This window comes from Pristiophorus japonicus, chromosome 6 (assembly GCF_044704955.1).
Source record: "Pristiophorus japonicus isolate sPriJap1 chromosome 6, sPriJap1.hap1, whole genome shotgun sequence".
Taxonomy (NCBI): Eukaryota; Metazoa; Chordata; class Chondrichthyes; family Pristiophoridae; genus Pristiophorus; species Pristiophorus japonicus.
Genome location: NC_091982.1, coordinates 182,386,139 through 182,402,771, shown reverse-complemented (window position 1 = coordinate 182,402,771; position 16,633 = coordinate 182,386,139). Strand labels below are relative to the sequence as shown.

Below are 16,633 nucleotides of genomic sequence, written 5' to 3'. Positions count from 1 at the left end.
AATCATAATCGTTGCAGGTACTACGGGTTAGAGTTCCCTCCTTGGGCGCAATCAGTGATTCCGCTGCAAACTGTGCCCAATGTTGCACCCATTTTGTAAGTTGTCGTTTCTCACCCCTCGAATTTCAACGAAAACCCATTTGCATATCGACGAATGCAAAATCTGCACTATACCAGCGCAATCAGGCAGTGTTTTAACTTTTCAAAACATTCCTTGATATATTTAAGAGTGGTAACTTGGTAAAGTTTGATTAATATACAGCTGAAAATGGATTTATCACAGAAAAGCATTTTACATCAGTGTCAATCCACCACCTGTCAGTGACTCAATTTAAAAAGACTGAAAATGACTTAAAAACTATTTTCTAGTTATATTGGTTTAGAGCAGGCAGTTCCTTAGTAAATTAAGAAAATAACACTTTCAAAACATACCTAATAGTGTCCTTGCACCCAAAAGAACCAGCTTAATTTTTGGAGCATCCTCAAAGGCCTACAGACAAGCACAGTTAGCCGAAACTCCCAATGGTGAGTAATTCACCCCGAGGGCATGGGCTGTTTTGTTGATGCGACCTGCTTCTAGTGCGATGTTTTTAAAACTAGCACAACAAAGTTCACGGAAACTAGAGTTGCATTAAACGCAATTTGCACTTAAAACTCCGTAATCTTGTGTGTCAGTTATGCTGATATTGGGCGAATTGTGCCGAAAAACACCAGCACAATCGAGCTGAAACTCCAGGCCTATGTGTTTAAGTACTATTACAAGTACTCTATGCTCAATAAATCTATGAGTGTTTGACCGTAACATTTCAAAAGAACTTTATTGATTATGAGAAATAGATAGAACATCTAAAAACAAGTAAATGCATCCCCAAACACATACAAAGAATCTCATTAAATAGATGCCACATTGTTGTAATGTGCTGTACTGGAACCTCAGGATGCATAGAACTTGGAGTCATTTCTTCCCTCCCCCTCTTCCTTGACATCACAATAATGATAAATTCTAAATAGATGAACAAAAAATGGATTAAACAGAATATAATTTGGAACATTGTGATTATTGACATCATGCCATTTATAAAAATAAATATGAAATCGAGCCCCTCCATTAACATAACACCAAAATGTTACAATTTTGTTAAGAATGTCATGAATTAGATATATAAAGCAAAAACTAATTCAAAAGCAGCCAGAGACTAGATACAGATGTGAAAAATAAGTCATGCACACGTGTATGCGCACGGGCGAGAGTGTGGTTGCACATCTTTTTCCCTTAAAAAAAAACTGCTTGTTCTTTATAAACGTACATCACACAATCAGTTACAGCAATTGCAGAGCCCATCTATCCTCCTGAGGAAGACAAACAGATACAAGAAAGCAATGCCGATATGTTATGGATATCCCATTGGAGAAAAAGGCAGAAATTCAGGGGTCAAGTTTCGGTCGGCCGCCCGCTAGAACGGCGCACATCGGAGAGGCCCGCCTAATTTAACAAAAATTGCGCCAAATACTTAACTCGCAATTCTCCGATAGCTGTCGACCCAATTCCACCTCGGCGCTGCGAAGCAGGAGCTGCTGGGGGCAGAGCTACAGCCCTGCACCAAAAAGTGCCGGCAGCTGTGCGCATGCGCAGTAGCTGCCGGTGTCCTGTCTCCGGGGCGACGACCCTATCCCAGGCCAGCGGGGCCCGCCCGCCCGGCCTCTCGCTGGGGCGGGCCCCGCCCAAAGAGACGTCGGCAGCCCGGCATCGGCTGCATGCGGGCCCCGGCTTCTTCGTCGTCAGCGGGGCCCGCCCACCCTGCATCTCGTTGGGGCGGGCCCTGCCCGAATAGTCGGCGGCAGCCTGCAGCAGCCCGGCATCAGCTGCATACGGGGCTTCTTCGTCGTCTTCTCTCTTTCCTCTCCCCCCACCCCACAATCATCTTCTCGTCTCCCTGGTGCTGCAGTCGGTGAGTAGAAATAATTTTTTATTTGAGTGATTTTTAAATTTTTTTTTTTAAAGTTTTATTTAATTTATTTGGATTGATTTATTGATTGATTTATTTATCATTTATTATTGATGATGGCCCTTTATTTGTAAAAGTGAAGTGTTTAATGTTTGTAACCCCCCCCCCCCCCCACGCCCGATTTGTAACCTATGCCTGATTTTCGAAGTTTAGACAAGGTTTTTCTGACCGTACAAAAATCTAGACTTACTCCAAACTAACTTAGAATGGAGTAAGTTTTGCTGCCTAAACTCGCAAAACAGGCCTAAGTGGCCGGACATGCCCCCTTTTGGAAAAAAAATCTGTTCTAAAATGAAACTGTTCTAACTCACTAGAACTGGAGCAAACTAAAGGCCAAGAATTGCAATTTCTAAGATACTCCATTCTAAACTAGTTGCTCCAAAAAAAAAAAAATAGGCCGAAACTTGACCCCTCAATGTGGATATTCCTGGAAGAGAAGTAGCTAACCTGCTGAGTATTCCTAGCATTTTCGTTTTTATTTCAGATTTCCAGCAACTGCAATATTTTGCTTTTGTTTTAGTGTTTAATTCACTGTTACTTCTCTTGCAGGAATGCCCATCTCTTCTCTCTGCTCTTCTCTCCGACTGCATTTCCATTTGTCTCTTCTATCTTGTTCCTCTCTCTCCCCGCTCCACTTTCCCTGCCTTTGTACTTGCTCAAAACCAGTCACTTCTGACGAATGGCCATCAACCTGAAACATTAATTCTGTTTCTCGCTCTCCACAGATGTTGCCTGACCTGCGGAGTATTTTCAACATTTTCTGTTTTATTTCAGATTTCCAGCATCCGCAATACTTTTGCTTTTTGCCCTGTATACTTGCTGGCTTCCTTAGAAGAACCTCATTGCACACTGAATTATATTCCGGACATCCTAGGATATTACCTCAACTTTAAAAAAAAAAAAATTCAATCTCAGGTTATGGCCGTCACTAGCAAGGCCAGCATTTAATTCCCGTCCCTTGTTGCTCTCGAGATGGTGGTGGCGAGACAATTTCTTGAACCATTGCAGTCCAGTGTTATTAGATCGTGAATTCCAGGATTTTGACCCAGCAACAAATGAAGGAACAGGCAACATATGTCCAAGTCAGACTTGGAGGTGATGGTGTTCCCGTGCATCTGCTGCCCTTGTTCTAGGTGGTAGAGGTCGCGGGTTTGGGAAGTGCTGTCAAAGGAGTCTTGAAAAGTTGCTGCAGTGCATCCAACAGATAGTACACACTGCCACCGCTGTACATCAGAGGTTGGGGGAGTGGATGTTTAAGGAGGTTGCTGGGCTGCCGATCAAGCGGTCCTGGATGGTGTTGAGTTTTTTGGGCCGGATTTTCAGCTTTCTGGGTTTTTCAGTAGCAATGTGAAAATTACAGTTTTTGCTGGGCTACCATTTTTAGGATGAACTTTCGGCCTTTGGGGTCCATAAGGGAGGCGTTCCATGATTATTCGCAGCGCAAAACGAGAGTTACGGCAACTTTAGTCTGGGTTAGTTTGCGCTGCGAGGCGCGCCTTGGGAGGGGGGGAAAAGAAATTCCTCAAAACATTGTAAAAGCATTTACAAGACCCTTAACTAAGTAACTGCTGCAAAAAAAATTGATAAAAACTTTAACGTACCTTTTTTGCAGGTTTTCTGACTTACTGCTGCTGGCAGGGCTGCAGACAGGTTTGACCGGTCACTATTCTGGGCGTAGCGTACGGATAGGTAGAGTGCCAAAAGTCGATCACAAACTCAATCGGAGTCGTTGCACATCGGTGCACCTCTCCCCGCCGGTAATTGGAAGCGCCATTGCATACAGGTACCCGAGGATCCCACCCAGGCTTTGCGACTGGGTTTTCACCGTGAGGGTCAAATTGCGCAAAAACCCAGTCACAAACCTCTCGAAAATCCAGCCCAATGAGCGTTGTTGCAGCTGCACCCATCCAGACAAGTGAAGAATAATGCATCCCACTCCTGACTTGTACCTTGTAGATGGTGGAGCGTCTTTGGCAGCCAAGAGGTGAAGCATTTGCCACAAAATACTCAGCCTCTGACCTGCTCTAGTAGCCATGGCATGAATGTGGCTGGTCCAGTTGAATTTCTGGTCAATGGCAGCCCCCAGGATGTTAATGGTAGGGTATTCAGCAATGATAATTCCATTGAATATCATGAGGAGACAGTCAAACACACTCTTGTTGGAGACAGTCTTTGCCTGGCACTTGTGTGGTGCTTATGTTACTTGCCACTTATCAGCCCAAGCCTGGATATTGTCCAGGTATTGTTGCATGTGAGCATGGACAGCTTCATTATCTAAGGAATTGCAACTGAAGTTGAATACTATGCAAAAATCAGTAAACAGTCCCACTTTTGACCTTATGGAGGGAAGGTAATTTATGAAGCAGCTGAAAATAGTCAGGCCTAGGACACTAGCCTATGGAACTCCTGCAGCAATGTCCTGGGGCTGAAATGATGTACAATCATCTTACTTTGTGTCAAATATGATTCCAGCCATTGGAGAGCTTTTCCTCTCCCGATCCCCATTGACTTAATTCTTACTTGGTGCCACACTCTTATCTTCACCTCGAATTCAGCACTTTTGTCCATGTTTGGAGAGAATTAAATTGGCTGATGACTGTCATCGGTCCTGGGACCTCAAGAGGAGACCAAGAAGGATCATCTACCCAGCACTTCTGGCTGAAGCTGGTTGCTAATGCTTCAGCCTCATCTATTGCACTCCTGTGCTGGGCTCCGCCATCGCTGAAGATAGGGATGATCATTGAGCCTCCTCCTCAGTTAGTTGCTTAACTGTGCACCACCTTTCATGACTGGATGTGGCAGGACTCTGCTCTGACTATATCGTCCTGTTTCCACTGTTTAGCATGCAGTTAGAAGTTTGTTATATTAAACCGGTGGATATATCTTTTACATCAACTGGAAAGAACTTTTTAAATACACATTTTATTGAATTATCAGTAGTGAACTTTAAAGAGGACTGTTTACATGGCTATCCAATCTCAATGATACAAGAATCTATAAGAAGAGCCCTATTCCCAGCCTAAATAAAATCTTGTTCTGCTAGGTACCATTACTAAATTAACACAAAGCTGAGGACGTCAGTTAAAAATCCCTGTGGGTTAGGAATATTTATGTTGCTATGGGGACAGTTAGAAAATGTTGAGATGCTATTTTGGCCTATACAAATCCCTTTGATGAGACAGATGGTATTTCTTTTTTTTTTCTCTCAACTGCAACTGGAATACTAATTACAGCAAATACCAAATAGAAAACTTTCATATAATGGGATGACTGAGACTAGTACGAGATGGTGACATCAGCTGGTGGCTGATAACTTAACAGTACCCTCCAACAACAAAGAATAGATTTGTCAGAGCTGGGATAAAATAGCAGTATTGATGAGCTTTTAAATAAGGGTCATATATAGCAACCAGCAGAATGTCATGCACTGGATAGAACATGATTTATCACAAATTAAATAGAAATCTTCTTTTTGGACAACAAATGCATTCATGTCCAAAAAAATACCAAGAGACTCCCAGGGTCCTTATTACAGCTGTCTAGTGCCACCAAATCGCTTTTCTTAATAAATAGTGGTCCGCTCTCATACTGGAGATTCTGTTTGGATATTTACCACAACTTTTTCCACTGTCAGTTGCACATTGCCAAACATTTTACAACAAACCTTGCAGATCTTATCCATTTTGGTTGATGTTGTTGAATTATTGTTCTGTTTCATCAATGCAAGCATTATTAGATCCAAAATAAGTTTTGCAGCCCTTACCAAGGCCACATATCACTGATGCAGAGGATTGCACAATTCAAAAGACAAACATAAAGCCAATCTATTTTTCTCCCAAATGAGCAAAACATTAAAAATCACCGTGTTTTCAGGATAGGACAACTGAACAAGTCTGAGATACAGCATAGCAAATGTTCAACTATGACAGAAGCATCAAGGAATAAAGTACAAATGGGCATTTGAAAATCAACAGTATAGTCACTCATTAGCCTATCACTATAATGACTTTCAATGAAAATCATTCTCAAACATACATTCAGGACAAAAGTTGATTTTCTCCAGGAAAATGTTTTGAATGGCAATTTTTTAATACAACTTCCAAGCTTTTTTCTATTAGCACATTTACATAAATTGTGAACACTTAACAGTATAAAATTAGATTTTCCTATTGTATAACTATGGATGAGAATTAAATCATTTTCAAAATATAACTGAAAACTGAGCCAAAAGTAACACAGAAGAATTTTAACAAGGAAGTGCTGCATTGTCAGAGGTGCGTCTTTCAGATGAGACATTTGACAAGGTTGGTTCTCTTACGTTCAGTTGGACATGAAAGATTCCATTGCGTCATTCAAACATTAGGCTGCTCTCTTGTTGCCTTTGCTAATATTCCTCCTGTAACCAATACCACCTATTAACTGATAATGTCATTGCCACTTGTGGGTTATTGATGGTGCAAAAACATGTGCCACATTTTGCAGTCAGTGCATTTCAGAAGTAATTAATTGTGCAAAGAATTTTGAGTTGTTTCCATGTGATACAGCACAACATAAATACAAACATTTATGTAGTGCTGTATCACATGGAAACAATGCAAACATACATACGATTACATGAGACATACGGCACAGAAATATGCCGGCGTTTATGCACCACTCAAGCCTTCTCCGGTCTTTCCTCATCTACATCTATCAGCATAACCCTCTATTCCCTTCTCCCTCATATGCTTGTCTAACTTCCCCTTAAATGCATCTATACTATTAGTTTCAACTACTCCCTGTTGTTGCGAGTTCCACATTCTCACCACTCTTTGGGTAAAGACGTTTCTTTGGAATTCCCTATTGGATTTCTCGGGGACTATCTTATATTGATGGACTCTAGTTATGCTCTTCCCCACACATGAAAACATTCTCTCTGCATCCACTCAATTAAAACCTCTCATAATTTTGAAGACCTCCATGAGGTCACTTCTCAGCCTTTTTCCAAGTGTAAAAAAACCCAGTCTGTTCATCCTTTCCTGATATGTATACCCTCTCATTTCTGGCATCATCCTTGTAAATTTTCTCTATACCCTCTTCAGTTCCTCTATATATCCTTTTTATGATTTGCTACCAGAACTGTACACAGTAGTCCAAGGTTTAATACAGGTTTAGCATAACTTCCCTACTTTTTAATTCTATCCCTCCAGAAATAAACCCTAGTGCTTGGTTAGCTTTTTTTAATAGCCTTGCTAACCTGTGTTGCAACTTTTAGTGTTTTGTGTATTTGTACTCAGATCCTTTTGTTCCTCGACCCCACCTAGACTCATACCCTCCAAGTAATGTGACCTCCCTATTCTTCCTACCAAAAATGTAATACCTCACATTTATCAGTGTTGAACTTCATTTGCCAATTGTATGTAAGTTTATTAATGTACTCCTGTAATTTGTTGCAGTCCTCCTTGGTATTGATTATCTCCCCCAATTTGGTGTCATCCGCAAATTTAAAAATTATGTTTTTGATTCCAGTCTAAATCGTTAATATAAATTGTCAACTGTGTTCCCAGCACTGATCCTTGTGGAACACCACGACCCACCTTCTGCCACTGTGAATAGCTACTCTTTATCCCTACACTCTGCTTTCTGTCTTGAAGCCAGCCAGCTATCCATTCTGCTACTTGTCCGCTGACTCTGCATTCTCTGTTCTTGTTCATTATGGGGTACCAGATCTGATCTCTTATGGGGTACCTTATCGAAGGCCTTTTGAAAATCTAGATTAAAAACTCTCGCATACTGCAGTCTAGACGCACAACCTGCTCTGCTATATCTTAGTCTAACCTTGTTTTATTTATTTAATTAATTAGTTTAAATCTTTATCAACGATTATTTATAGTTATATTAATTCAGTTATCTAATTTATTTTTTAATTTAATATGTTATAGTTTCCTCACTTTTGGTTTAAGCCACTGTCCTAGCTTAGAAAAAAACATTTTTAATACTCACCAACCAATCAACTACCTGAAGTCCTGTGACATCACTTGTTTTTTTTGTTGTTTTTGTATCCGCTCTCCCGATGTGCTCTGCTGCCGCCACCGGGTTCCCACGCTGTGTTTAAATGCTCCGCTCTCCTAATGGGAATTGCTGCAGTGCCACCGCACTCCCGTGCTGTGTTTAAATGCTCCGCTCTCCCGATGTGCTTTGGTCCACAATACCAGCACATTCAGTATCCATACTCTATCTTGGTAAAACCAGAGGACACAAATACAAAACCTCATGCAAAGTGGACCATTTGTCACATGAACCAGGACAGCAAGCATCAATGCCAAGGCGTACAAAAACATGAACTAAACTTTAGTTTGGGATTTCCTACCAAGGTACACAATTCAACGTTGATCCCAAGGCAATAGTTTGATTGAAAAGCTACTCTACCATACTGCAAACTCAAAAATGCATTAGAACGGATTTTCAAATCCATTAACAGACTTGGTGGCAGACAGATACGTTAGGATTTGAATCAGCCCGATTGGACAAGGGCCAACTCCACAAGAACCTCCGGGATTAGTTTAATTTTAATAATTTCAACAAACTCTTACTCATATAGGAGAGCTTGTTTGGGGGATGCTGCACTGCAAATATGAAGAACGACTGCTGACAAAAGATCTGGTAAATGTTTGGGTAATTTGATATATTCATTGGGTTCTGTGTTAATGACCACACTTACAAGCATATTCCTACAACCCAGAATATTTTTATCTGTGCATTATCTAGGTAAATGTACCAAGACTTTGGAACTGAATAGATGACCTATGCTTTGTATTCTGGCTAAGAGGAGTATATTGCGTGCCACTATGATGATGATCTAGTCTTTGGTAGGCAGAAACAAATACTTCCCATCAGGCTGAGAGTCAGGCGACAAACAACAGATTAATTTATGCAACATTAAAATGTAAATTAATAGCACTCCGTACAAATGGCAGTCACAATAATTACAACCATCACTATCAAAATAACAATAACTCACACCAGAAAACTGATCCTTGAAACACAGCTCATTTCGCACATGGCTACCCCATATGAACTGACCTAGCTCAGTCTCTCTGCTGGCCTGTTGACAAGACGGTTGTACTGAACTCATGCAACCTACTATGGGCCCAAGTTTCCACATGATTTGCGCCTGATTTTTAGGAGCAACTGGTGGAGAACGGACTATCTTAGAAATCGCAATTCTCCACATTTTTTTTTCTGCAGTTCTAGTCAGGTAGAACAGTTCTACTTTGGAACAGAATTTTTTCTTCAAAAGGGGGCGTGTCCGGCCACTGACGCCTGATTTCAAAGTTTCCACAGTGAAAACGTACTCCAAACTAAAGTAGAATGGAGCCAGTGAAGATTTTTGTAGAACTGAAAAAACCTGTTCTACACATTAAAAAAATCAGGCGCAGGTTACAAATTAGGCGTCCAGAACGAGGTGGGGGGGGGGGGGGGGAGGGAACTCATTAAATTCTACAATAAATCCTTATTTATACTTCTACAAATATTATACAAATAAATCCAACCTGAATAAACATTTATAAGCCAAGAAAAGATTAAATAAACCATCTTCCTACCTGTGTGAAAGTGCTTCAGCCAGGGAGAATTCTGCAGCCGTTCGTGCCGCTGAGCGAGAGAGAGGGGGGTGTCGCTGAGCAGGGGGGTGGGGGGGGAGAAAGCCATTCGTGCCGCTGAGGGGGGGGGGGGGGGGGGGGGAGAGAAAGCCGTTTGTGCCACTGAGCGGGAGGGGAGAGGGAGGGGGAGGGGGGGAGGTCAGGGCGGATCCAGTCCGGGAGCGGGTCAGGTCCAGTGGGGGGGGGGGGGGGGGAGCGCAGGTCGGGTTGGGTCCAGTCAGGGGGGGGGGGGGGGGGGCAGGGAGCGGGAACAGGAGCGCGCGTCAGGTCAGTCGGGGGGGGGCGGGTGTCGGGTCTGGTCGGCCGGGGGGGGGGGGGGGGAAACGGGTGTCGGGTCTGGTGGGGGGGGGGGGGAAAGAGCAGGAGCTGGCCGTGGGAGGAGCCTTATTCACGCAGCCCCAGTGAGGCCATTCAGCCAGGGCTAGGGGCTGTGCGCTTCGGGCCCCTCCCACACAGTTCGGCGCCTGGAGCTACTGCACTTGCGTGCCCACTGTAGCGCGCATGTGCAGAGGTCCCGGCACTGTTTTCAGCGCAGGGACCTGGCTCCGCCCCCCCCACAGCTCATGCTGGCTGCGCCGAGGGCCAGAGGACCTACAGGTAGGTGGAGAATACCGAGGATGTTTTTAGGCGCCGTTTTAGGCGCGAAAACGGCGCCCAGCTCGGAGGGGCGCCCGTTTTTTTTCTTGTGGAAACTTGGGCTCTATAAGCCCACAATCAGGTGTTCCTGGCCCCAAAGCTGGCAATGAAAGAGAAGCTGGGTATCGCCTTCGTATGTGTTTCTGCTGTTTCTCACTTGCTGATTTAAACACTTTAAAATGCAAACCATAATTATGAATGCATTAAGATAAAAACACAACTTATTTGACTCAGAAATAAGTGAGCTGTTCCCAGGATAAAGTTTTTCCTCAAAAGGAAATACTGCATCACAGTTTAAATTGAAAAGATGCTTACTAAATTAGGTAAATTTTAAAAATAGAAATGTGCTATAAATCACCATTAATTTCTGATTTTGGTCAAGTCACATAGGGAAATTGCAGGAGGAGGGGCACGGAGGAAAGAGTTGACCTGTGTTAGATACTGCTCTTGGTGGTTTGATACACAGTGACATATAAACCTGACGGCAGGTTGCATCTCTGCCCTCAGTTGAACATAGAACACGGAACATAGAAGTTTACAGAGCAGGAGGCTATTTCGGCCCATCGTGTCCGCATCAGCTGGCAAACAGCCACACGGTCTTCAGTCAGCAGCCCTAAAGGTTACATATAAACCTATGAACAATGAACAATGGTGGACAGGTAAAGAGCATCTGACTCAACCAGTCCGCCCTACACAACTGCGATACATATGTATTGCAACATTTTACACTCCACCCCACCCAGAGCCATGCGATCTCCTGGGAGGCAAAAAAAGTTGAAAACCCAGGCCAATTGGAGAGAAAAAAAAACAGGGAAAAGTCCTCTCTGACCCATCCAGGCGACTGAAATTAGTCCAGATCATCACTCTGGCCGTATTAGATTCCAAGATGTACTTACCATCGTGTCTATGCCAGTCAATAAGAAGTTATCCAATCTAACCCCACTTACCAGCTCTAGGTCTGTAACCCTGCAGGTTATAGCACTTCAAGTGCACATCCAAGCACCTTTTAAATGTGGTGAGGATTTCTGCCTCCACCACCCTTCCAGACAGCAGGTTCCAGACCCCTACAACCCTCTGCGTGAATAAGCTTCCCCTAAAATCCCCTTCTAAACCTTCCACCAACCACACCGATGGATGTGGTGTATTTAGATTTTCAAAAGGCATTCGATAAGGTGCCACACAAAAGGTTACTGCAGAAGATAGAGGAACGCGGAGTCAGAGGAAATGTATTAGCATGGATAGAGAATTGGCTGACCAACAGAAAGCAGAGAGTCGGGATAAATGAGTCCTTTTCGGGTTGGAAATCGGTGGTTAGTGGTGTGCCACAGGGATCGATGCTGGGACCACAACTGTTTACAATATACATAGATGACCTGGAAGAGGGGACAGAGTGTAGTGTAACAAAATTTGCAGAAGACACAAAGATTAGTGGGAAAGCGGGTTGTGTAGAGGACACAGAGAGGCTGCAAAGAGATTTGGATAGGTTAAGCGAATGGGTGAAGGTTTGGCAAATGGAATACAATGTTGGAAAGTGTGAGGTCATCCACCTTGGGGAAAAAAAAAAAACAGTAAAAGGGAATATTATTTGAATGGGGAGAAATTACAACATGCTGCAGTGCAGAGGGACCTGGGGGTCCTTGTGCATGAATCCCAAAAAGTTAGTTTGCAGGTAATCAGGAAGGCGAATGGAATGTTCGCCTTCATTGTGAGAGGGATGGAGTACAAAAGCAGGGAGGTCCTGTTGCAACTGTATAGGGTATTGGTAAGGCCTCACCTGCAGTACTGTGTGCAGTTTTGGTCACCTTACTTAAGGAAGGATATACTGGCTTTGGAGGGGGTACAGAGACGATTCACTCGGCTGATTCCGGAGACAAGGGGGTTACCTTATGATGATAGATTGAGTAGACTGGGTCTTTACTCGTTGGAGTTCAGAAGGATGAGGGGTGATCTTATAGAAACTTTTAAAATCATGAAAGGGATAGACAAGATAGAGGCAGAGAGGTTGTTTCCACTGGTCGGGGAGACTAGAACTAGGGGGCACAGCCTCAAAATACGGGGGAGCCAATTTAAAACCGAGTTGAGAAGGAATTTCTTCTCCCAGAGGGTTGTGAATCTGTGGAATTCTCTGCCCAAGAAGCAGTTGAGGCTAGCTCATTGAATGTATTCAAGTCACAGATAGATAGATTTTTAACCAATAAGGGAATTAAGGGTTACGGGGAGAGGGCGGGTAAGTGGAGCCGAGTCCACGGCCAGATCAGCCACGATCTTATTGAATGGCGGAGCAGGCTCGAGGGGCTAGATGGCCGACTCCTGTTCCTAATTCTTATGTTCTTATGTTCTTATGTCCCCTTGTAATTGACCCCTCCACCAAGGGAAATAGGCCCTTGCTATCCACTATATCCAGGCCCCTCAAAATTTTATACATCTTAATGAGGTCACCCCTCAGCCCCCTCTGTTCCAAGGAGAACAAACCCAGCCTATCCAATCTTCTCATAGCTAAGATTCTCCATTCCGGGCAGCATCCTCAGAAATCTCCTCTGCACCCTCTCCAGTGCAATCACGTCCTTCCTGTAATACGGCGACCAGAACTGCACACAGTGGGCCCAAGTTTCGAGCCGCGCCTAGAACGGCGCAGTCCCGACCTGGACGCCGGTTTTTCGCGCCACAAAATGCGGTGAAAAAAACCCTCCAGATTCTCCACCTCCCTGCAGGTCTTCTGGCCCTCGGCGCAGCGCAGCTGGAGCTGTACGGGGCGTAGCCAGGTCCCTGTGCCGAAAACAGTGCCGGGACCTCTGCACATGCACGCTACAGTGGGCACGCAAGTGCAGTAGCTCCAGGCGCCCGAAATTGTGTGGGAGGGGCCCGAAGCACGCAGCCCCTAGCCCTGGCCGAATGGCCTCACTGGGGCTGCATGAATAAGGCTCCTCCCACGGCAGCTCCTGCTTCCTCCCAACCCGACTCGACTCCCGCTTCCGGACCGGACCCGACACCCGCACTCTCCTTCCTCCCCCCCCTGCCCCCGGACCGGACCAGACACCCGCTCTCCCCCACCCCCGGACCGGACCCGACACCCGCTGCTCCCCTCCCCACCCCGCCCTCGGACCAGACAACCGCTGCTCCCCACCCGGACCGGACCCGACACCCGCTCTCTCCCATCTCCCACCCCCGGACTGGATCCGACCTGACCTCCCTCCCCCCAACCTGACCTCCCTCTCCCTCCCCCTGACCCAAACCGACCTCCCTCCCTCCCATCCCAACGCCACCTACCTGTAAATCTAGTGCTGGGGACGGGCCCTGCCCGAAGTCTCGGGCCCGGCCCGTTCAGCCTCCCTCCCCCTCCTCCTTCCCCCCCCCGCCAATCTCCTCCCCCCTCCCCCCCAAATCTCCTCCCCCCTCCCCCCCCGCCCCCATCTCCTTTCTCCCCTCCTCCCCCATCCCTCCCTCTGCTCCCCCCCCTCTCCTCGCTGTCAGAAACACAGACACTGACAGACAGAGAATGAGAGACACACAGACAGACAGAGAGATCGAGACAGTGACAGAGACACACTGAGGAGGGCATCCCAGCACGCTGTTGGAGGGCTCCCGGTGCTGCAGTCGGTAAGTAGAAATTTTTTTTGATTGATTTATTGGTTGATTTATTGATGTATTTATCATTTATTATTGATGATGGCTCTTTATTTGTAAAACTGAAGTGTTTAATGTTTGTAAACTTCCCTTTAAACCCCCCCCACCCCCCACCATTCCCTACGCCTGATTTGTAACCTACGCCTGATTTTCTAAAGTGTAGACAAGGTTTTTTCGAGCGTACAAAAATCTTCACTTACTCCATTCTAAGTTAGTTTGGAGTAAGTTTTCACTCACGAAACTTTGAAATCAGGCGTAAGTGGCCGGACACGCCCCCTTTTGAAAAAATAATTCTGTTCCAAAGCAAAACTGCTCTAACTGACTAGAACTGGAGCAAACTAAATGTGTAGAATTCCAATTTCCAAGATACTCCGTTCTACACCAGTTGCTCCTAAAAATCAGGAGCAAATGTGGAAATTTGGGGCCAGTATTCCAGCTGTGGCCTAAACAGTGCATTATACAATTTAAGCATAACTTCCCTGCTCTTGTATTTTATGCCTCGGCCAATAAAGGCAAATATTCCATATGCCTTCTTAACCACCTTATCCACCTAGCCTGCTACTTTCAGAGATCTGTGGACAAACACACCAAGGTCCCTTTATTCATCTACACTTCCAAGTAGCCGACCGTTTAATGTGCCCCCTTTCCTTATTAGCCCTCCCCAAGTGAATTACCTCACTTCTCCGAATTAAATTCCATTTGCCAGTGCTCTGCCCACCTGACCAGTAAATTGATATCCTCCTGCTGTCCATGACTTTCCTCTTCATTATTAACCACACAGCCAATTTTAGTGTCATCTGAAAACTTTTTAAATCATACCCCCTTTATTCAAATCTAGATCACTGATGTATACCACAAAAAGCAAGGGACCCAGTACTGAGCCCTGCGGAACCCCACTAGAAACATCTTTCCAGTCACAAAAACATCAACCATTATTCTTTGCTCCCTACCTCCAAGCCAATTTTGGATCCAACTTGCCACTTTGCCCTGGATTCCATGGGCTTTTACCTTCGTGACCAGTCTGCCATGTGGGACCTTATCAAAAGCTTTGCTAAAGTTCATATACACTACGTCATACGCACTATGCTCATCGACCCTCCTGGTTACCTCCTCGAAAAATTCAATCGGTTACTCAAACACGATCTTCCCTTAACAAATCCGTGCTAAATGTCCCTGATTAATCCTTTCTAAATGTAGATTTATCCTGTCCTTCAGGTTTTTTCCAATAATTTTCCCACCACTGAGGTTAGGCTGACAGGATAGACTGAGGTTAATTACTCAGCCTATCCCTTTCTCCCTTCTTAAACAAGGGTACCACATTAGCAGTCCTCCAGCACCATGCCCGAATCCAAAGAGGACTGGAAAATGATGGTCAAGGCCTCTGCTATTTCCTCTTTTACTTCGCTCAACAGCCTGGAATGCATTTCATCCGGGCTTGGGGACTTACCACTATGTCTATTTCGTCCAGAATTTCACACTCCTCAATAGCAGTATCTGCATTGCCCCTTTCCTTTGTGAAAACAGACACAAAGTATTCATTAAGAAGCATACCCACATCTTCCGCCTCCACACACAGATTACCCTCATGGTCTCCAATAGGCCCTACCCTTTCTTTTGTTATCCTCTTGCTCTTAATATATTTATAAAACATCTTTGGGTTTTCCTTGATTTTACTTGCCAAAAATGGTTCATGCTCTCTCTTCGCATTCCTAATATGCTTTTTAATTTCACCTCTGAACTTCCTATATTCCTCCAGAGATTCTACAGCATTCAGCCGTCAGTATATGACATAAGCTTCCCTTTTTTCTTTATCCTCCTCCAAGTCTTTAGACATCCAAAGGGACTCGAATTGTTATTCCCACCCTTTTTCTTTAAGGGCACATATTTGGCCCGAGCCCTCCAAATCTCCTCCTTGAATGTCTCCCACCGTTTCGACACAGCCTTCAAGTAGCTGTTTCCAGTCCACTGTGGCCAAATCACTTCTCAACTTAGCAAAGTTAGCTTTTTCCCAATTTTGGACTTTTATTCCTGGTCTATCCTTGTCCATAACTACCTTGAATCTAATGGAATTATGGTCACTGGCACCCAAGTGCTCTCCCACCGATACCCCTTCCACCTGCCCAGCTTCATTCCCCAAAACTAAATCTAGAACCGCCCCCTCTCGTATTGGGCTTTTTACATACTGACTAAAAAAGTTCCCTCTTGAATGCATTTTAGGAATTCCGCACCCTCTATACCCATCACACTATATTTGTCCCAATCAGTATTAGGATAATTGAAATCCCCTACTATTACTGCCCTGTGATTTTTGGACTTCACAAAATTTGCCTACATATTCATATTTGCTCTTCTATCTCCCTCCCACTGTCAGGGAGTCTATAATACACGCCCAGCAGTGTGGTCGCCCCTTTTTTACTTTTCAGTTCGACCCATATGGCCTCTTTTGATGATCCCTCTGACATATCATCCCTCCTCACCGCTGTAATAGTTTCTTTAATCAATACCGAGATTCCCCCCCCCCCGCCACCATTTTATACCCTCTCCGTCCAGTCTAAAAATCCTGTAACCAGGAATACTGAAGAGGCAGAATGTCTATCATTCTATGCTATCAGTTGGCAAGTACAAAAGGGAGCAGGGGAGAAAACATGCCATCACAAAAATACATACATCAATTTAGGATCAGGAGGGAATTGAACTCTCAGCTTCTGAAAGTAATGTTAAATGCAAC

At 44.6% G+C, this 16,633-nt stretch overlaps 1 protein-coding gene across 3 annotated transcripts in view; it reads right to left on the bottom strand.

The window, feature by feature from the left end:
- Nucleotides 1-16,633, bottom strand: part of LOC139265901 (arf-GAP with coiled-coil, ANK repeat and PH domain-containing protein 2-like) — a 174,191-nt gene that overhangs the window by 115,162 nt on the left and 42,396 nt on the right. The gene's annotated exons all lie outside the window — the stretch shown is intronic.